The following is a 23,335-nucleotide window of genomic DNA, read 5'->3' as shown; positions in this document are numbered from 1 at the left end:
CCCTGGCTTCAGTACCCACAGGTCCATCCCTGGCTTCAGTACCCACAGGTCCATCCCTGGCTTCAGTACCCACAGGTCCATCCCTGGCTTCAATACCCACAGGTCCATCCCTGGCTTCAGTACTCACAGGTCCATCCCTGGCTTCAATACCCACAGGTCCATCCCTGGCTTCAGTACTCACAGGTCCACCCCTGGCTTCAGTACTCACAGGTCCATCCCTGGCTTCAACACCCACAGGTCCATCCCTGGCTTCAGTACTCACAGGTCCATCCCTGGCTTCAGTACCCACAGGTCCATCCCTGGCTTCAGTACCCACGGGTCCATCCCTGGCTTCAGTACCCACAGGTCCATCCCTGGCTTCAATACCCACAGGTCCATCCCTGGCTTCAATACCCACAGGTCCATCCCTGGCTTCAATACCCACAGGTCCATCCCTGGCTTCAATACCCACATGTCCATCCCTGGCTTCAGTACTCACAGGTCCATCCCTGGCTTCAGTACTCACAGGTCCATCCCTGGCTTCAGTACTCACAGGTCCATCCCTGGCTTCAGTACCCACGGGTCCATCCCTGGCTTCAGTACCCACGGGTCCATCCCTGGCTTCAGTACTCACTAGTCCATCTCTGGCTTCAGTACTCACTAGTCCATCTCTGGCTTCAGTACTCACAGGTCCATCCCTGGCTTCAGTACTCACTAGTCCATCTCTGGCTTCAGTACTCACAGATCCATCCCTGGCTTCAGTACTCACTAGTCCATCACTGGCTTCAGTACTCACTAGTCCATCTCTGGCTTCAGTACCCACAGGTCCATTCCTGGCTTCAGTACTCACAGGTCCATCCCTGGCTTCAGTACTCACAGGTCCATCGTAAACCTCAATACGAATATGAAAGTAAATCTTAATGTTGACAGAAGCAAGCCTTTTTAATTTGCCTTGTACGACACATGGAGCAGCAAATGCATTCATTTTTTTGTTAAAGAGGACCAGAATAATCCTGGGTTTTTGGCACATGTCTGCAGAGGGAACTCAGTCTTCCTCTCTCTAACATGAGCTATGGTTCAATGCCACTGAATTGGGGATAATCTAGGGGGATTAAATCCAGGAAAGAAAACAGGTGCAATGTTATATAGAGGAAGAATTACAGCATGCACTGTAATGCTGATTACAGGCTAAGTGTTGATTAACCATAAAGAACTGCTGTTTGTAATGCTCTATAATTCATCTTGATAACTTGAAACTGTTATGTTTTGAAATGCTATATGCTATGCATCTCAATAGTAGACAGCACTATGTATAGACAGAGGGTTTACTCAATGATTCACTGGACACTACAGCAGATAAGCAGCCCGCCTGAAATAAATTGAATGTGTCTAACTTTTTTCTTTTGATTATTAAAAATGTAATTGGCTTTAAGAGTGTAAATTCAAAATGAGTTCCAGTCAACTGGTATGAGAGTCTATTACCTAATTTTTAGCTCATTCCGTAGGTATTTTGGAAACACATAACCTACAATTATCTAGACAGATCTTTACTTCCGATAACCCTAGGGGATTTGCTGTAGACCATATGTTTTCAAATTGGGGTTTCCAGACCCTTTCGAGCCCGCAAGATGATCTTGGGACACCGCAAAGGTCATCAGTTTTCTGCCTGTCCGTTTGTCGGCTGATTTTATATTTGTTGATGTACCAGAATGTTCTTTCTGTTGTGTCAGCTGTGGCTCAGTTGGTAGCACACTCGCCTCTGAGTCAGAAGTTTGTGGGTTTAAGTCCCACTCCAGGGACTTGAGCACATAAAGCTAGGCTGACACTCCAGTGCAGTGCTGAGGGAATGCTGCACTGTTGGAGGTGCCGTCTTTCGGATGAGACGTTAAACCGAGGCCCCATCTGCTCTCTCAGGTGGAAGTAAAAGATCCCATGGCACTATTTTGAAGAAGAGCAGGGGAATTATCCCCGGTGTCCTGGCCAATATTTATCCCTCAATCAACATAACAAAACACATTGCTGTTTGTGGGAGCTTGATGTGTGCAAATTGGCTGCCGCACTTCCCACATTACAACAGTGACTACACTCCAAAAAAAAGTACTTAATTGGCTGTAAAGCGCTATGAGACGTCCGGTGGCCGTGAAAGGTGCTATATAAATGTAAGTCTTTCTTCTGTTGCTCATACAAATGTTGTCTGCAATGATGGCACCATTTTGGGTGTGTCTATATTTGCAAGGGTTCCTGGGAATATCTCAGTATATGTGGGGGCGAGGGGGGCGGTCCCGGGAGTGCGTCAGTATTTGTGGGGGTGGTCCTGGGAGTGATTCAGTATTTGTGGGGGTGGTCCTGGGAGTGCGCCAGTATTTGTGGGGGTGGTCCTGGGAGTGCGCCAGTATTTGTGGGGGTGGTCCTGGGAGTGCGCCAGTATTTGTGGGGGTGGTCCTGGGAGTGCGTCAGTATTTGTGGGGGGGGTGGGGATCCTGTGAGTGCGTCAGTATTTGTAGGGGGGGGGGGTCCTGGGAGTGCGCCAGTATTTGTGGGGGTGGTCCTGGGAGTGCGCCAGTATTTGTGGGGGTGGTCCTGGGAGTGCGCCAGTATTTGTGGGGGTGGTCCTGGGAGTGCGCCAGTATTTGTGGGGGTGGTCCTGGGAGTGCGCCAGTATTTGTGGGGGTGATCCTGGGAGTGCGTCAGTATTTGTGGGGGTGGTCCTGGGAGTGCGTCAGTATTTGTGGGGGGGGGGGATCCTGTGAGTGCGTCAGTATTTGTAGGGGGGGGGGTCCTGGGAGTGCGCCAGTATTTGTAGGGGGGGGGTCCTGTGAGTGCGTCAGTATTTGTGGTGGATGTCCTGGGAGTGCATCAGTATTTGTAGGGGGAGGTCCTGGTAATGCGCCAGTATTTGTCAGGCGGGGGTTCTGGGAGCGCATCAGTAATTGTTGGGGGGGTCTTGGGAGTGCGTCACTATTCGTAGGGAGTTCCTGGGAGTGCATCAGTATTTCTAGGCGAGGGTCCTGGGAGCGCGTCCGTATTTGTGGGGGAGAGGGTGTCTTGGGAGTGCATCAGTATTTGTAAGGAGTTCCTGGGCGTGCGTCAGTATATGTAGAGACTTCCTGGGAGTGCGTCAGTATTTGTAGAGGGGGGCGTCCTGGGAGTGCGTGTCTATTTGTGAGGAGTCCTCAATAGGTTGTAAAGATTCCCAAGGGACCCCTCTACTACATTTGAAAACTTCTGCAATAGACCACCAAGTCAAAACAAAAAGGAAGGTCATATTATTAAAGGATTTTAACTAAACTAGTACAAATAGGGAATAAAAACAGAAATTGCTGGAAACACTCAACGGGTCAGGCAGCATCTGTGGCGAGAGAAACAGAGTTAATGTTTCAGGTCGATGCCTGACCTGCTGAGTGTTTCCAGCATTTTCTGTTTTTATTTCAAATTTCCAGCATCCAGAGCATTTTGCTTTTGTTATGGTACAAATCAGGAATACCAAAGCTGTCGAACATGACTCAAATGTAATACATGACTGCTTTCGGACCCAATGCATTAGGGTACCATGAGAGATAAGTCAATCGCCACTTGGTACCAGTTAGAACTAAATTTGCATTTATGCTCTTTAAATTAACTGGAGCTGAAATTCCTCCGGGTTCTGCTGGTCCCCCAGGTAACTGGAATGCCTGGTCATTGTTGTCTCTGGAACTTTCCAATTTTCCTTGTAAGGGGCAGAATCTTCAGCAACTGACACCAAGCAGGGTGGTGGGGGGGGGGGGGGGGGGGTAGAACCAGGGGCTCAATTGGGGCCCAGCGTATAGTGGAGGACGGTGAACCCAGAGAGGTGAAATATTCTGGATCCTTGAAGAAACTTGCAGATATTTGTCTTAAATTTTCAAGATCAGCCCCCTCGCTCAGGGTGTTGAGGAGAACATGATTGAGATTCGGGGGTGGGAGTGTCCTGGACAAACCGCTGCCCCCCCCCCCTCCAATGGCACATGGATGCCAGAGGTTTCTGTCACATGGGGCAAGTGGGAGCGAGAGATGTACCCGTAGTGGCACTGGTGCCCACCTTCCCCATGCTAATTAAGTGCCCTCCCACTGACCCTCTAAACGCCAGCGCAGTCAGTGCTGGAGTGACTGCTAGACTGCTGAATGAGGAATTTCGATCCATCATATTTTCAATAAACAAAAAAAAGACTTGCATTTATATAGCGCCTTTCACATCCTCAGGATGTCCCAAAGGGCTTTACAGCCAATGAAGTACTTTTGAAGTTACTCACTGTTGTAATGTAGGAAATGAGGCAGTCAATTCGCACACAGCAAGCTCCCACAAACAGCAACGTGATAATGACCAGATAATCTTTTTTATTGATGTTGATTGAGGGATAAATATTGACCAGAACACCAGGAAGAACTCCCCTGCTCTTCTTCATAATAGTACAACGGGATCTTTTACGTCCAACTGAGAGGGCAGTTTAATGTCTCATCTGAAAGTTATCTATGTTCAATTTATTTCAAAAGGGTGACTTGTGTGCATGCTGGGGTTGGAAGTAGTGGCAACACCCTGAGCAACAGCAACCATGTGATGTGGGAAAAACCAACACCACAAAGCGAAAGTATAGAAGTTCAAAGCGGCCCATTTCAAGGGAAGGAACTTAAAGAAATCAACCGAGGTGTAGTACTCAAGAAGGCGTTAGTTGAGGATGAATCACTTAGAGTCCCCACCGCTAATAGCGGGTGTATTGTCGTTAACGTGATTTGCCCGCTATACATGGTGGACAGTAAAACCATGATAGATTTTAGCAATAAGACAGCATATCTGGGTCGAACATAACCAACAGCACATCCGCATCGAGAACTGGCCATCAGGATATGTTTCTGCATGTACTTGAAACATTTCAAATGTAGATTTTTTTTTTAAAATCAGGCACAATGCAGAGCACCTGAAGTCTCCACTTTCCAACTGCCTCTTGTTATTTCCAGCAGTTGCATCCAAATCAATACCATTGCTAAGACGTATGAGGAGAGATTGTGTCGATTGGGCTTATACTCACTGGAGTTTAGAAGGTTGAGAGGGGATCTCATCGAAACCTATAAAATTCTGTCAGGCCTGGACAGACTAGATGCAGGAAGGATGTTTCTGATGGCCGGGGAGTCCAGAACCAGGGGTCATAGTCTAAGGATAAGGGGTAAGCCATTTAGGACTGAAATGAGGAGGAATTTCTTCACCCAGAAAGTGGTGAACCTGTGGAATTCTCTGCCACAGAGGGCGGTGGAGGCCAGTTCATTAAATATATTCAAGAAGGAGTTGGATATATTTCTTAAGGCTAAAGGGATCAAGGGATATGGGGAGAAGGCAGGGACAGGGTACTGAATTTGGATGATCAGCCATGATCTCATTGAATGGCGGAGCAGGCTCGAAGGGCCAAATGGCCTACTCCTGCTCCTATCTTCTATGTTTCTATGTAATCTAATCACTAAGGTAATCGCACTTTAATGAGGTGCGAACAGCTGATTGAAGCTGCTTGAAGACCCAACTTTGCCTGAAATCAGCGGAGCAAATCGGTAAATACAAGGGATTGATGTGGTGCAAAGTACTCATTGAACTGTCTAAAATAGTTAGCACGCTTAATATGTTATAAGCACTGCCTTTGTAGTTGACTCCTATGGTACCAGTTAATGGTTAGCGTTATTTGCCCAAAATAGGTGGCTGCCTGTGATAAGCGTGGACGGTGTAATTGGTGGGGGCTATACACTACTGAGCATGCAGCCAATATCGAGGACTGGTAAATACAGACAAAATGAACATGATCTAAAGTAATAAGACAGTGCAAAGTAAATAAGTAAGATAAACAAACTCTGCCAAGCTTGGAGGGAGAGATGTGAGGGAAACCAGTGGGAAGAATACAGAAACCTCCCAAGAAAGGCAGTTGGAGGGGTAAAGAGAGAACTAGAAATGAGCATTGCTGTACAAGTCAAATGCAACAGTAATTAATTGTTCAGTATTATAACAGCCAAGGGTTGTCAAAGGAGAATTCAAATCCCTTAAGGACATAAACAGATTTGAAACTGAGGATGAATTATTAACATATTGAATGATAATGTCCTGGAAGTATTCACTGGAGAAGATTCTAGAAGTGTTATAGTTCTACAACTGAACCTGATATCTTTAACACCACTTGCAAGGAAGCCCTAGATGGGCAAAAAAGGAACATCAAATATCCGTCAATGGATGGAATAAACAGATGTGCTGAGTGCAATTAGGGACCAAGTGTGTGAAGTGCTGACAATTGTCTTGAGGGAGTCATTGAATATACAGGAGGTCCCACTGGATTGTAAACAAGTCAACATGGTGCTTATTTTCAAAAACAACAAAAAACAAACCAGATAACTAGCGATTCATTAGTCTTACATCAGTGACTGCCAAATCAATGGAATTGATTAGGATTATCTATATGAAAATAACTTGAGGAAATGGCAATCAACACAGTTTCACAAGGGGGAGATCTGCTGTGACCAACTTCTTTGAGTTCTTGAATTGAAACTCCAAGTGGCTGTTGGAAAGTTATATAATGTAGAAACACAATGCGAGTTAGTCAAATCTGCAGATGATAGGAAACTAGGGATGGAAGGGCTGTCAAATCTGATAAAGTGACCAAGGAACTACACAAAATTCCCAAGTAGGAAGAACTATGACCGATGAAATTCAATACACATGAGGGCATGATGTTACACTCAGGAAAATTAGAGGAGATACTTAACAAATGGGGTTGAATTCACTAGGGGAGAGACTGAAAAAGATCTTGGAATGGTCGTAGATTCAACATTTACCATGTAAATCATTAAGGAGCAACAGTCAACAAAACACCGAGCTATATTGCTAAAACATAGAAGCTGTCATGTTGAAACTGTATTGTGTGTGCTCAGATAAGGATGCAGTTTGAGAACTGTCTTCATTTTTGGTCACTGAGGCACAGGGAAACACTGAAGCCCTAAAAGTGGTGCAGAGGATAAGCCACGAGATTGTTCCATAGTGTTAGAGGACTGAGTTATGAGGATAGGCTGCAGAAACTCCAACTCTTCAGCTTCAACAGGAGAGAGGCTATGATAGAGGCAAATAAGGTACTTAACAGGTTCATTTGAAGTACTATTTCAGGTTGAACTTTTACTGCAGGACAAGGTACAAATTTACAGTCAAGACTGATGTTAGCAAGCACTTCTTCACACAGAGTGAACAATACCTGGAATGGTATTTTGGGTAAAGCATCGGAAGCAAAAACAGTGGAATTGTTTGAAGAAGTTCGATGTGGTGATGGGGGCACTGTATATTTTGATGGAATGGGCTAAATGGCTTCTTTCATCTATACTTATCTGTTCATCCACAGTAATATTCTTTAAATTGGGAATTTTCCAGGAAGAAAAAAACTTTTTTACGTTTGTTCTAAATCTATGCCAAATTTTCTAATTCATCCCAGGTATTCTCCATCTGACAAATAGCAGGTTCAATATTCTCTTTTGCCAGATAGGCTGAGTGCCTCCTTGTTTTATGTAGGAAGTCCTCCATATAACTTACTGCATACTTCTCTCATCGTCTTGCATCTGTGACAAATTACATTTAAGACAGGAAGAATTTTATTTATCAAAAGAACCTCAATGGATATAACTTCTTGTACATTATTGCTTGACCTGCAGTCTCTGAACTATGATATGATCACAACAATGTATCTTATTGTAAGACTACAGACTTCCTCAAGTATTCTTAAGGGAAGACAAGAACAACGTGGCACTCCCCTAAAAAAAAAAAGAGAACCAAGACATAATTCAGGACTTTGATATAAATGAGATGGGAGCCCTGGGCAAACTAAAATAATTTAAAACAAATAAATCCCCAGGGTTACTTGCTATTTACCCAAATTGTTGAGAGAGAATATGGAAGACATTTGTGAGGCATAGACACTCATTATGAGAGTGTCAGTGGACATTGGGATGATACCAATAGATTGGAAACAGGCTAATGTGGTGTCCGTATTCAAAAAGAGGGACAAATCAGATATAGACAAATAGGGGGAAAAATTCAGTATCGCCCCATTTGGGGCGCCATTAGCGGCCGTGGGCAAAGTTTAGCGCCTGGCGCTAATTATCACCTCCGACAGCAAACTTGGCTTTTATCGCCCCTGGAGGTGATTGGAGCGCTAAATCAGACGCTACACACCTCTCAAGGCGCAAAGGCCGAGGAGCGAGGCGCTACCTCATAGCGCTGGCGAAGCTCATGTGATGTCAGTCAGCAATGGAACACAGACACACTGGCACCGGCCAGTTCTTAAAGGGGAGGTCTGACGAAAGGTCATCGACCTGAAACGTTAACTCTGTTTCTCTCTTCACAGATGCTGCCTGACCTGCTGAGTTTCTCCAGCATTTTTCTGTTTTTATCTTAAAGGGGAGGGTTGATCTTGCTCTCCATCCACATCCTGCTCATTGCAGCCTTGAATCTCAGCCTGAATCTCGGCCTGGAGAGACCTGTACATCAAATCTGCTGGAAAGAACAATGGAGAGACCCAGGGAAAGAGCTCAGAGTGCAGCCCCCACAGTCTCTTCTAAATAGATACAAGGAAGGGCAAATCAAAATTAACCTGCAAAGTGCTGCTCAGTATGCAAAACTCCTTTACACAGTGTTGAATCTCTCCAGAAGTCTCTCTCTCTCAGAATGCGTGATGCAAAAATGTCACCAACAAAAAAAGGCGGGAAGCGGTCGCCTTTAAATAGCGCTCCCCCAGTCCCTTCCTGACTGCAAAATGCTCACCTCAACCTGTCGTTGCTAGCGGCAGGCGATAAGGCAGGGGGCGCCACTCAATATCCGGTCCGGGGCGTTGCGCACTCAACTGACGTCACAATCTGCTGGTGCAGGAGATCGTGGCGGTAGTGTTTAGCGCTGCCGCAAAATGTCTAGTTAATTTCGCGAGTGGCGCAAACATCGCCATGCCCAGGCGCTAGTTGCTTTGCGCCCCATTAGTGCCCTCTAAAGTGCTAACGGGAGGCGCAAACAACTGCATTTCCCCCCATAGTCTCAGTTCAATTTCTTTAAAAAAAAAAATTAGAATCGATTATCAGGAGTAAAGTTGCTGATTATCTGTACAGCAACCTAGGCTTTAGAGAGGGAAGATTCTGCCTGACCAAGCTCCTTGATTTATTTGAGAAAGTAACAACCAGTGTTCCCTGTAATTTTTGGGGGGGGGGGGTGCCGTGTGGCCCCTTTAATGGGCTGTGCGGCCCAATCAAAATACCACGCATGCATGATTTTTCTATTTGGAAGCCGGCAAGCTAGCTGCGTGGGATCCCTGGAGCGCTGTGTGGCCGTGCAGCCGCACAGCTTAAAGAGAACATTGGTGACAACCCAAGTCAACTGTGATACTTAAACTCCAAAAGGCATTTGATAAAGCTCCAAACGAAAGATTGCTGATTATATGTGTGTTTTACTACATTAAAAGCGCTATATAAATGCAAGTTGTTGTTGTTGAACGATGTCTTACACTAACCAGTTTGGATTGAAATTAATTTAATTTACTAACCCGCGATTAGGTTACCCTTAAGCTGCCAAGAGATTTCTTGCCAAATCATCAAGAAACCAGACCACAAGTCATGCACTAACACAGACAAAGAAAAACTCCCCTTCTGAGGGATCCATGTGTCAGAACGGCTCGCCCCTTTTTGTGTCAATCATCCCCAACAAGCCATTACTAAAGTATGAACCTCCAAATTGGTCATCTCCACTTCTACAAACCCCAGCCTTACTTTTAACAAGGACTCACACAAATATGAGTGGCTGTGACCTGTTTCTGACTCACGAAGTACTTCTCCCCAGGACCTGAGCAAGGAATAATGACTATACGACTTAATTGCTTAAAAACCTGTATGAACTATTTTGAAGCCTGTATTCAGTTCAACAGCTGAACTCCATATTGTATGAGTATCCTCAGGCAGTTTACAGGGAGTATTTCCCGTACAAATCTTGAAAGCAACCCTTGAGGCAATTTTACGGGGCATACTATTCCTACTGTGCTATTGTTTTTGTATCTTCCCTTGGAGTAGTGGAAGGATTCGCAAGCTGATTATCAGTCTGACAGGCCATGATGTGAACGTTCATTCCATGGCCATAACCATCTGTATAGTTACGGTTACTCCTATATGGTGGGTGGGTTTTATGGGCTCCCATCACAACCCATATGATGAGGGGGGGGCCACCTACAACCATTGGATACGGGTATCCTGCTGGATGTGAAGCCAGAATTCAGAGCCGGAGCTGCGGTCTACAAACACCTGGATGGAGCGGGGCTCAAACATTATGCCTTCTGACTCAAAGGTGGGACTGCCAGCACTAAGCCAAAGGCGCTCTCCTAATTATGTACTGAAGCAGTTAAGATTTAATGTGCATTATGAACTGTAAGTAATATTTAATATGCATTATATACTGTAAGTTATATTTGATGTGCATTATGTATTTTAGCAGTTAAAATTTAACATGCATCATGTACGGTAACATTTAATGTGCTTTATGTATTATGATTGAGGGATACATTTAGAACTGTGAAACATTTGAGTAAATTATCCACCTCCCTTTAACTATTAATATTTAACCTCCATCAATAAGCATTCTCATGACCTTTTTGTTACTTCATATTATAGAGAATCAGAGCCTATTCTAACTTCCCACATGTCAGTGGAAAAGATATTGAAGTGAGCTGTATGCTTGGGCATATTTTGTACGGTAGTTGTGTTATATTAGCTAATGTAGTTACAGACTATATGTTATAGCAGGGGTGGGTCTATGTTATAGTAGGGGTCAATACCACATTTTTTAAAATATTCGTTCATGACATATGGACATCGCTGGCAAGGCCAGCATTTATTGCCCATCCCTCGTTGCCCTGAGAAGGTGGCGGTGAACCACCTTCTTGAGCCGCTGCAGTCCGTATGGTGAAGGTACTCCCACAGTGCTATTAGGGAGGGAGTTCCAGGATTTTGACCCAGCGACGATGAAGGAACGGCGATATACTTCCAAGTCAGGATGGTGTGTGACTTGGAGGGGAACTTGGAGGTGGTGGTGTTCCCATGCGCCTGCTGCCCTTGTCCTTCTAGGTGATAGAGGTTGCGGGTTGGTGATGTGCTGTCGAAGAAGCCTTGGCGAGTTGCTGCAGTGCATCTTGTAGATGGTAGACACTGCAGCCACTGTACACCGGTGGTGGAGGGAGTGAATGTTTAAGGTGGTGGATGGGGTGCCAATCAAGTGGGCTGCTTTCTCCTGGATGGTGTCGAGCTTCTTGAGTGTTGTTGGAGCTGCACTCATCCAGGCAAGTGAAGAGTATTCCATCACATTCCTGACTTGTGCCTTGTTAGATGGTGGAAAGGCTTTGGGGAGTCAGGAGGTGAGACACTCGCTGCAGAATACCCAGCCTCTGTCTTGCTCTTGTTGCCACAGTATTTTTGTGGCTGGTCCAGTTAAGTTTCTGGTCAATGGTGACCCTCAGAATGTTGATGGTGGGGGATTCGGTGATGGTAATGCCATTGAATGTCGAGGGGCGGTGGTTAGACGCTTGCTTGTTGGAGATAGTCATTGCCTGGCACTTGTGTGGTGTGAATATTACCTGCCACATATCAGCCCGAGCCTGAATGTCGTCCAGGTCTTGCTGCATGTGGGCATGGACTGCTTCATTATCTGAGGAGTTGCGAATGGCACTGAACACTGTGCAGTCATCAGCGAACATCCCACTTCTGACCTTATGATGGAGGGAAGGTCCTTGATGAAGCAGCTGAAGATGGTTGGGCCCAGGACACTACCCTGAGGAACTCCTGCAGCGATGTCCTGGGGCTGTGATGATTGACCTCCAACCACCACAACCATCTTCCTTTGTGCTAGTTATGACTCCAGCCAGTGGAGAGTTTTCCCCCTAATTCGCATTGACTTCAGTTTTACTAGGGCTCCTTGATGACCCACTTGATGTCAAGGGCAGTCACTCTCACCTCCGCTCTGGAATTCAGCTCTTCCTTTTGGACCAAGGCTATAATGAAGTCGGCAGCCGAGTGGTCCTGGCAGAACCCAAACTGGGCATCAGTGAGCAGGTTATTGGTGAGTAAGTGCTGCTCGATAGCACTGTCGACAATACCTTCCATCACTTTGCTGATGATTGAGAGTAGACTGATGGGGCGGTAATTGGCCGGATTGGATTTGTCCTGCTTTTTGTGGACAAGACATACCTGGGCAGTTTTCCACATTGTCGGATAGATGCCAGTGTTATAGCTGTACTGGAAAAGCATGGCTAGAGGTGCGGCTAGTTTTGAAGCACAAGTCTTCAGCACGACAGCCGGGATGTTGTCGGGACCCACAGCCTTTGCTGTATGCAGTGCACTCAGCCATTTCTTGATATCACATGGAGTGAATCAAATCGGCTGAAGACTGACTTCAGAAGGAGGCCGATATGGATCATTCACTCGGCACTTCTGGCTGAAGATGGTTGCAAATGTTTCAGCTTTGTCTTTTGCACTCACATGCTGGGCTCCACCATCATTGAGGATTGGGATATTCATGGAGTCTCCTCTTCCCGTTAGTTGTTTAATGGTCCACCACCATTCGCAACTGGATGTGGCAGGACTGCAGAGCTTTGATCTGATACGTTGATTGTGGGATCGCTTAGCCCTGTCTATAGCATGCTGCTTCCACTTTTTAGCATGCATGTACTCCTGTGTTGCAGCTTCCCCAGGTTGGCACCTCATTTTTAGGTATGCCTGGTGCTGCTCCTGGCATGCTCTTCTACAATCCTTATTGAACCAGGATTGGTCCCCTGGCTTGATGATAATGGTAGAGTGAGGGATATGCCGGGCCATGAAGTTATAGATTGTGGCGGAATACAATTCTGCTGCTGCTGATGGCCCACAGCGCCTCATGGATGCCCAGTTTTGAGCTGCTAGATCTGTTCTGAATCTATCCCATTTAGCACGATGGTAGTGCCACAGAATACGATGGAGGGTGTCCTCAGTGTGAAGACGGGACTTTGTTTCCACAAGGACTGTGCAGTGGTCACTGCTACCAATGCATCTGTGACCGGTAGATTGGTGAAGACGAGGTCAAGTAGGTTTTTCCCTCGATAGCAGGATAAGCAGCCATTTGCAATGTTACGGCAGGCCTATTGGAAGTTGTACTGGGAGCAGGATAGCAAGTTATAATATGAAAAGGTACAGTTTGGCAAAAAAAAATTATGAGAGCTTGGCATTTTCCACTCCGACAAGTTCCTGACGAGGAAAATATTGCAAATATTTCCTAGTGAGAAACAAGGACAAGATAACAAGAGAAAAAGTCAGCATCAGAGAGTGAGCTTGATGGAGCACAAAAAAAAAATTAACTGTTCCTAATTAACTTGGATGAAAATTTGGAAAGAACTGATCAATTCAACATGATTTTAGGTGCGATATAGAGCAATTGACCCCAAAATGGAAACTCCGCCAAACGATCAGAGCTGTTACCGGTGGCTCCATCATGGTGGGTCATGTTCGTGGAGCTCACCACTCAGTCCATGTTAGACAGAAATTGTCTTCATGCTCTGTGTGAAGCCTTGACACAACTTGGAGCTGGACTCCTCCATGCACTGAGCTATTGTGCGCAACATCGCTGCCCAGTGCACATAGCATTTCCTGGTAGCTGCCCATCAGCTTTTTGTGGTAGCCTGGGCCCTCTAAGTCAATACCTAAGTCCTCTGCAGTTGAGCTAGTATGTGATCTTGCCATCCGATGAGCTGGCACCTGTAGCGTCCTATCTCCCTGCTGCTGCACACTTGTGGCCATTGATTCATTATATGAACAACCCTCCTTTAGCCTAGCATCTAAAATATGCGTGATGCCAGTCTCTGAGCTGCTGCTTGCTGTGGTGAGATTGAATGATGTGCATGTTCAGGGAGGCTGGCCTCCTTTTTCCTGAAGTGGCGGAGGTATCTCCACATTGTCAGCACCTGAAAAGAAAGAGGGGACAAGGATTAGCTTTTAGTGTAAAGGGAGAGCAGAGAGAGATGAGTGGCTGGTGAAAGCTGCTGCAGTTTGTCATTCAGAGTGTGTACGGTGAGATAAAAGAAGGAAAAAAGAGGATAAGGTGTGAATAAACCCTGCTTGACGTCTCCTCCAGTGTCACCATGGCTAACACTCTGCTGCTGCCTGTGAAGGCCAGCACGTGGAAGAGGATGTGCAGGCAGGCTCGGCCTCCTCAGGTGGCAGCCATCCTGTCTCAAGTTGTGCACGACCTTCTCCTGTTCCTGTCGTGTAGTGGGAGTTGTGTATAGGCCCCCTGGTAGCAGCTGTGAAGTGCTAGATTGTATAACTGCATAGATTAGACAAGGATGTAGCAAAGGCAAGTGGGTTTATGGGGGGATTTTAACTTTCATATAGATTGGGATAAGCAGATTAGCACACGTCAGAAAGGTAGTGAATTTCTTGAGTGTGTCCGGGATAGTTTTCTGCAACAATATGTCCTAGAACCAACAAGGGGGCATGCCATATTAGATTTAGTAATGAGTAACGAGTCAGATTTAGTTAACAGACTAACGGTGCGTGAACATTTATCTAATAGCGATCATAACATGATCGAGTTCAAAGTAGTGTTTGAAAGGGAGAAACACAAAACAGCTACTAAGATTCTAGATTTGGGTAAGGCCAACTTCAATGGGATGAGACAGAGACTGTCCACAGTAAACTGGGCAAATCTGTTAATGGGTAAAATGACAGACGATCAGTTGGAGGTGTTCAAAAAGAATTTAACATGATACAGATCTAATTTATACCCCTGAGGGGCAAGAGTTCTACTTGCTAAAAAAAAATAGCCATGGACGACTAAAGAGGTAATAGACAAACTAAAACTAAAAGAAAAGCATACAAAAATGCAAAAAATAGCGCAGATCTTGGTGAATGGGAAAGATACAAAGAACAGAAAAGGGTGACAAAACGGATAGTAAGAGCTACAAAAACAGAGTATGAAAAGAAACTTGCAAAGGATATCAAAATCAACACTTTGTTACAATTATATTAGGGAAAAGAGGGTGGTCAGGAGCAATGTTGGCCCCTTGAAGACTGATATCGGTGATATTGTCAATGATAAGGAAATGGCGGACATGTTGAATAATTACTTTTTGTCAGTATTTACAGTAGAGGAAGAGGATAGCATGCCAGAAATTCCAAGGAAACTAATACTGAATCACAAACAGGGACTCAATAAAATTAACATAAGCAAAATAACCGTAATGAAGAAAATAATGGCACTAAAGAGTGACAAATCCCCAGGACCAGATGGTTTCCATCCCAGGGTTTTAAAGGAAGTAAGTGAGCACATTGCAGATGCCCTAACTATAATCTTACAAAGTTCTCTTGATTCAGGAACTGTTCCTTTTGATTGAAAAATTACACATGTCACTCTGCTATTTAAGAATGGTGAGAGAGGGAAACCAGGGAATTATAGTCCAGTTAGCCTAACATCTGTTGTCGGGAAATTACTAGAGTCTATAATTAAGGATAGGGTGCCTGAACACCTTGAAAATGTTCAGCTGATCAGAGAGAGCCTGCATGGATTTGTAAAGGGTAGGTCATGCCTGATGAACCTGATTGAATTTTTTGAAGAGGTGACTAAAGTCGTGGACAGGGGAATGTCTATGGCTGATATTTATATGGACTTCCAGAAGGCATTTGATAAAGTCCCTCATAAGAGACTGTTAATTAAGGTTGAAGCTCATGGAATAGAAGGCAAATTATGGACCTGGTTAGGAAAGTGGCTGAGCGGCAGGAGACAGAGAGTAGGAATAATGGGCAGGCAATCTAATTGGCAAGGTGTGACTAGTGGTGTGTCCAGTAGGGATCTGTGTTGGGGCCTCACCTATTCACCGTATTTATTAACAACTTAGATGATGGGATAGAAATCCACATATCTGAAGACACAAAGATAGGCGGTATTGTCGACAGTATAGATGAAAGCATAAAATTACAAAGGGATATTGATAGACTAAGTGAATGGGCAAAACTGTGGCAAGTGGATTTTAATGTAGGCAACTGAGGTCATCCACTTTGGACCTACAAAGGATAGAACTGGGTACTTTTAAATGGTGAAAAGCTAAAAACAGTGGAGGTACAAAGAGACTTGGGGGTCTAAATTCTATATTCCCTAGAATTTAGAATCTCGACACCCTCTGATCGAAGTTTTCAAGATATTAAGGGGAACAGAGAGGGTAGATAGAGAGAAACTATTTCCGCTGGTTGGGGAGTCTAGGACTAGGGAGCATAGTCTAAAAATTAGAGTCAGACCTTTCAGGAGTGAAATTATGAAACACTTCTACACACAAAGGGTGGTAGAAATTTGGAACTCTCTTCCACAAATGGCAATTGATGCTAGATCAGTTAATTTTAAATCTGAGATTGATAGATTTTTTGTTAACCAAAGGTATTAAGGGATATGAGGCAAAGGTGGGTATATGGAGTTAGGTCACAGATCAGCTACGATCTCATTGAATGGCAAAATAGGCTGGAGGGGCTAAATGACCTGCTACTGTTCCTATGTTCCTATGGTAGTGGATCAGCTGCACGCTGTATACCCAGCCCGATTTTCCTTTCCATTGACTTCATTATTACATTATTCTCCATTTGCCTGGATGAGGGCAGCTCCAATAACACTCCAGAATCTCTACACCCTCCAAGACAAAGCTTGATCAATAGCCCATCCACTACTTTAAACATCCACCACTGGCGTACCATGCCTGCAGTGTGTACTACCTATAGGATTCACTGCAGCAACTCCCAAACCCACGATCTCCACCACCTAGAAGGACAAGGGCAGCAGGTGCATGGGAGCATTATCACCTCCAAGTTCCCCTCCAATTCACACACCATTCCAACTTGGACATATATCGCCATTCCTTCATCGCCGCTGGGTCAAAATTATGGAAATCCCCACCTTTACCACATGAACTGCAGCGGTTCAAGAAGAAGGCTCACCACCACCTTCTTAGGGGCAACTAGTGATGGGTAATAAATGCTGGCCTTGCCAGTGACGCCCTCAGAATCAATTTTTAAAAATGTGGGCTGTGGAGTTCTAGATAAGTTGGAGGGTGGAAGAGGAAAGCTGGGGAGGAGACTATTGGAGAAACCAAGCCTGAAGGTTTGGATCAGGGTTTTAGCAGCAAGGTGAGATAATAGTGGGGGTGACAGATGTTTCAGAGCTGAAAGAAATGGAAACAGAAGAATTTAAAATTTGTGACAGTAACCAACAGAAGAACTTTGAGGTGCCTGTTTTTCCTAAATATTTAGCACATTCTTGGGCCTCTGAAGATCTGGATGATTTATCTGCTGTATTCGTTGAAGACATGATTAAGCAGCTCAACTTTGGAAGACATTTTCAAAGTTTGTTAGCAAATCGTTTAAACATTGTCAGTGTTGACCTGTCAATTAAGAGTTCATGATGACTGATGAAACTGACATCAAATAAGATGATATTTAGAAAAGAAATGAATCTGCACAGAATATTGTGAAAATGGCTATTCTGCCAAACACAGTTTAAAAATTGCTAACAGGATCATCTTAAACTAGCAACAACCAAGCAGAAAATAAATAACCACTTCTGGTTCCCAATCAAATCTTACAAAGATTTTATGTAGACTACATGAAGCAATTTGTCTATACAACTCAGAAAACAGACACTGATATTGCAGCATTAAGCAGTTAAATGATGTTACCTACAAGGTCTACAAACACCTGCTGACTGAGTCTAAGCCCATTCACAGGAGTTACCTTATATTGGGGGCGATTTTCTCACTGGAGGCGAGATGGAGGCGGGTTTCAGTTTAGATGGGTTTGAAACCCGCCTCCACTGAGAGTTTTCAAAAAATTGCGATCTTCCCGATTGGCCACTTGATTTCAGAGGTGTGGGTTGCCCTTGGCCAATTAGTGTTTTGGGACTGAAACTCGCCTCTTCTGACATCACTTTTCCAGCCTGATTTTTATGGCTTCTTGCTGCCTTGAATCATTCCACAGGATTTCTGCCTATGCTGCACCACCTGCAACATATTCTGAGAAACCACTATGTCCAATTCCAAGGCAAGGGCCTCCCCGAGGCTCTTGGATGAGGCACTGCAAATGTTGTTTGAGGGGGTGACAGCTAGCAGGGAGGTGCTCTTCCACTCATCTGGGAGGAAGAGGCCTCCCAAAGAAACCAAGGCTGTGTGTGTCCAGCTGGCAAGGGATATAACCTCCAGATCTGTGTGCAGATTGGGTGAATGTTTCTGTATATTGATGAAATGCCATCCCTGTTGGAAAGCATTAAAATGATTTGATGCCAAAATGTTGGCGTTATGGATTCTGTTCTTTCGCCTTAGGCAGCTCCACATTGCGGGCTCCGCGACACTTGCGTTGTCAGGTTGGTGGCCAGAGTGAAAGGAGGCCAGAGAGTCATGTCCATTGTCTATGATGGCTTAAGGTGGAGCCAAGGACATGTGCCAACTTGGGCAACCTATGCAAATCTGGCCAGGATAAGTTCATCCCTTGCACGGGCAGCCATGTGCTTGCGTGCTGCCGCTGCTGCTGATCAATAGACCGGCGCTCTGACCTCCACCTGCTCCTCTTCCTACAGATCCTGCTCCTCTTCTGACAGATCCTCCTCCTCCTTAGCCTCCTCATCCGAGGTCCATGGTGAAAGAAAATGAATGGTTCCCATGCTGCTTGCAGATGCCTCCGTTGGGGAAGCGCTCATTGCAAGTGGGGAGAGGGTCTTCCAAGGAGGTCCCACAGTTGATAGATTCAAGCTGCAGCACCTCTGACTTCAGAAGGCCTTCTAAAAGTGCTCAAAGATCTTTTAAAGCAAAGTTCTGCCACCTGCAACTAATCCCTGTTGAAATAAATGATTTAATGTTGGACCTGCAGCTGTGAGGAGATCACCCACTTGTCAACCCGCCAGGTTTAGCTGGCGTGGTTTAGGAGGGTCGTGGAACATGCCAAAATGGTCGAAAAATCACGAGGGCCTCTCAAAATAGGCTTAGAGAGGCCCTTAACAAGCATTTAAGCCTCTTAACAAGCTCTCTGGTCAGCTGGAGACAGGACCATTTCCCACCCTGCAAAACCAGCACCGCCAAAATCCCTTGGAGGTGGGTTCTGAACCCGCACTCATCTTTTCTGATTTTCCCACCTTTCCCGCCTCCTCGGACATCAGAAAATCGCCCCCTATGTGTCAGAGCATTGGTGTGAAAGGAGCAAAGGGAGATACAGGAAACTCTCGATTTACCGGCACCTAAATAACTGGAAATCTCTCTTAACCAGCAAAATTCAGGAGTAGGTTCAGGTAAGTTTTACTTCATATTAGTGGCCATTCCTGGATCTGTGGCTGTGTAATCGGGGTTCCTGCAGCTGTTGCTAAGCAACAGGGAAGCCTGGATTTGTTGCTGTGTACGAGCTCTCGTACCTTTTACTATACCTCTCTGTAATCCGGACTTTTTGATAAACCGGCACCAGGCCGGTCCCATCGGTGCTGGATAAAAAAGAGTTTCCTGTATCAACAATGAACTAATAAGCCACGAGATTGTGACTGTGACTGCAACTCAGGAATGTTGTGATCACACACAAAGAATGGCCACTTGGGGTGGTCGGTGCCCGTGGAACTATACTCTATCAGTGTTTTCATGGGAGGACAGAGAAAACTTGAATCAAGACTCTTTAGTGACACAGCACATTCACAGACTCAAACAGCACAGAAAGAGGCCATTCTGCCCAATGTGCCTGTGCCGGCTCTTTTGAAAGAGCAATCCAATTAGTCCCACTCCCCTGCAAATTTTTCCTTTTCAAGTATATATCCGATGTCTTTTTGAAAATACTATTGAATCTGCTTCCACCTCCCTTTCAGGCAATGAATTTCAGATCATAACAATTCACTGCGTTAAAAAAAACCTCCTATGGTTCTTTTGCCAATTACCTTAAAAGTCTTCATGTTAGACTACTACCCTCTCAGAGTTAGACTAATGTGCATTTCAAGTAATATGGAGCAAAATATTATACAGTGCATCATGAAGTATTACCTGCAGTTCTTCCGAATCTCAGCAGCCTTGTGAGCCGTGTGGCTGATCCCTAGTGTCTGAGGTCCAAGTTATGAGGAAGGACTGCAGAAACAGGGCTTCTTTACCTAGACAGGAGGCACCTGAGAGGTGGCCCTATAGAGAGGTATATGAGATTAACGGTATGGAAAAAATTAATCCGAAAAATTACTTTAAATCAAATTGTGAGTTTAGGACAAGGGGACAAAGGGTTAAACTAGTAAAAGTCTTATTTAGGACTTTCTTCTATGCACAACATTGTTCAATACATGGGTAGAGCAGTCGAGAATAAAAGTCTGGATTAATTTAAGTAACAGTTGACTGGTGGCTGAAGGGTCTCTGAATGATTTTCCTCGTCCTTGAATATCTTGCGATCTTTTATTGATAAGGACGTGCTTTGTGTGAAAATATTTTTATTACGATCAAGTTTAATCTAATAAAAGCAGAGAATGCTGGAAATGCACAGCAGGTGAATTGGCATGAGTAAGAGACAGCTAGGTTACTGCTTGGTCATAACCCTCCATTACATCAGAATCCTGACTGACCTGCTATGCATTTCCAGCATTTTCTGTTTTAATTTCAGATTTCCAACATTTGCCTTTTTTCTCCTTTAGTTAATCGGTTTGGTTTGCCTTTGTTTGCAGCAGCAGTGACCGGGCAAACACCAAGGAAGATTGGGTGGTTTGGAAATTCACCAGCAACAACCTGAGGAAGAGGAAGGAGTTACGTGTAATTAGTGCTAACCATGTACAGTTTATTGTAGTTGATGCGATCGCTCTTATTCAGCTGGCTAGAGGCCAGATTTTTTTGTCTTAAAACCAGTTAACTCCTTTCATCAGGGAAATGATAACTGAAATAATTTGTATTTCTATCCTTTGTGATAACAGGAAGCCCGTGAAACACTTTTCCATCAAACCTGGCAGCTGGATAACACAGAACACATGAGCGGCAATAAAAATTAGGGATGTTCTATTAAAAATATCAAATCTCATTATTTACTTAATGCACCAGAATTAATCTGAGACGGAAACGGACTCTCGGGTGCGGGCGATCACATCATTTATAAGATAGTGTGACCCACTCTGTTTCTTTACTGTATGGCTGTATTTGCATTCAGTGTTTGAAAGCAGTTATTAAGACGCTAAACCCTTGAGAGTCAGCTCTTCCAATATTAGCATAACTTATACAAAGTTCCTGTCAGTATTTTAACGGAGGTACAAACCCATTTTAAGATAAATAGGTCAATGGCGCTGTGAAGATAGCAGAGAAAGGAATTTCAGATACAAATGTTAAGCGTTGTGTGCTAACGTTCGAAGAGCCAATTTCCAAGGGGTGTACGTTTAGTAGTTAATCAAAATGACTTAATGAAGTGCATTATCCAATGATGCCTCTTAGCGCATTAGTACCGACACCCAACAGAAAACACCGCACCCAACCAATACACTAACATGAAAATGCGCACCTTGTGTGGTGCTCAATTCATTAGCTCAAATTGTTCCCAATACTTTAAAAAAAAATTAATCTCGTGATACGAGCGTCGCCAGCATTTATTGCCCATTCCTAGTTGCTCTCGAGAAGGTGGTGGTGAGCCTTCATCTTGAACCACTGCAGTCTATGTGGTGAATGTACTATCACCACCAGTGACAGAACTGTAATCCCCAGCACTTCACTCTGGTGCCATACAGCACAAAATGCTCTTTACAGCCACAACCCAAGTTTAGAAGGACAAAATCTATAATTGTGCTGATGGGCATGTGGTTCAAAAGGGCATCGTATGAAAGTTTCACACAGTCACCACAGTACTTTACTGAAATGCTAGTGACTCTACATAAAGAATAATCCAGCTGGGAGTTCAGATCCTGCTCTATGGAATGCAGTCATCCATACACACAGGAAACTATTGGTCTTAACTTATATAGCAAATATATATGCTGTTTACATAGTTTCTGCAGCTGTTACACTCTTCGAGGTCAGGGAGCTGCAGTAAGAAAGAATTATAACAGGGAATGGAAATGTAGGGCTTTATTTTTGTTTCATGTTTACAAATTAAATCCTCTTCCAGTGTCGGGTGAAGTGGGATTTATTTATCTTTTCAACATGTCTTTTGTAAATAAAATGGTGACTCTGGTACATATTACAAAAAGGGTGTATAGTTTAGTGATATGGAAATAAAGAAAACTCTTTAAGAAGTGAGTCCTTTCTTTAAAAATTAATATTGTAGGTAAGTTGCATGAGTCCCAGGATTACCTGTCACTTGAGCACATTTACCTTATCTGGTGAGTCCTACGGATGCCTGTTGCTCTGACCTGTTCACTTCAGCCAGCTGAATAACAAGTAAAGGGCTGCTTTTCCATTGGACCTGTTGCCCTCGACTGGCATACTTTTCTCACCAATACTGTTATAATGGCTGCAGGCCAATGTGTACTTAATGGCCAATGGCAATGAACAGGCAAGTGAACAATCTGAAGGAATACCCCCAATTATGACAGGAAAATGAAAATAAAGGTTTTCCCACTGGCTCAGTGAGTTTACCCAATGAGCAGATGAGCCATATAGACCATGAAGCTCCCAGTTCCGGTCTGTATTAGGTATCGTCAACTGAAGCAGCAGTAGAGCCCCTACAGTTAGACTCAGCACCCCGTGGGTTAGGAAGCATAGGGATAAGAAAACCAGTCAGGGCTACCCATTCCTCTGTCTGGTTTTCATCTTCACTTACAACAAAAGTCACTGAAGTAATTTAACAAGTGAAGGCCCGACCCTGAAACAAGGCATTCTATGCTACTCTGAAATATGCAAGATGGCCATTAAAAAAAAAACTCGCATTTATATAATGCCTTTAACGACTTCAGGACATCCCAAAGTACTTCTCAGGCAATTAAATATTTTTTGAAGTGTAATCACTTGTAATGTAGGCAATGCAGCAGCCAATTTGTGCACAGCAAGGTCCCACAAACAGCAATGTGATAATGACTAGATAATCTTGTTGGTTGAGGGATAAATGTTGGCCAGGACATTGGGAGAACTCCCCTGCTCTTCTTCGAAATAGTGCTGTGGGATCTTTTACATCCACACTAGCGGTCCTCAGTTTAATGTCTCATCCGAAAGACAGCACCTCCAACAGTGCAGCACTCACTCAGTGTCAGCCTAGCATTGTGTGCTCAATTCTTTGGACTGGAACTTGAACTCAACACCTTCTGACTCAGAGGTGAGAGTGCTGCAAATGAGCCACGGCTGATACTTCCATGGCTATCAAAACGACTGCACGCTGTGATTTAGTG

General features: G+C 44.5%; 1 protein-coding gene and 1 long non-coding RNA gene across 2 annotated transcripts in view; one reads left to right on the top strand and one right to left on the bottom strand.

Annotated features, from left to right (window-relative positions):
- LOC147104515 (transmembrane protein 233-like) overlaps positions 1 to 22,246 on the top strand; it is a 40,571-nt gene extending 18,325 nt beyond the window's left edge. The window contains exon 3 of the mRNA XM_085961877.1: positions 20,705 to 22,246. The gene's annotated coding sequence lies outside the window, so the exon portion shown is untranslated. The remainder of the gene's footprint in view (positions 1 to 20,704) is intronic.
- LOC147104516 (uncharacterized) lies at positions 7,582 to 20,706 on the bottom strand. Its single transcript, XR_015072352.1, has 2 exons — positions 20,043 to 20,706; positions 7,582 to 13,961 (listed from the first exon to the last, which is right to left on the bottom strand). It is a non-coding gene; the product is annotated as an uncharacterized LOC147104516 (long non-coding RNA).
- Positions 22,247 to 23,335: the final 1,089 nt, after the last annotated feature.

The sequence above is a fragment of the Somniosus microcephalus genome, chromosome 19 (genome assembly GCF_052327205.1).
Source record: "Somniosus microcephalus isolate GS21.2 chromosome 19, FLI_Smic_1.0, whole genome shotgun sequence".
NCBI lineage: Eukaryota > Metazoa > Chordata > Chondrichthyes > Squaliformes > Somniosidae > Somniosus > Somniosus microcephalus.
The sequence above is the reverse complement of the archived record's forward strand: the minus strand, read 5'-3'. Positions and strand labels throughout refer to the sequence as shown.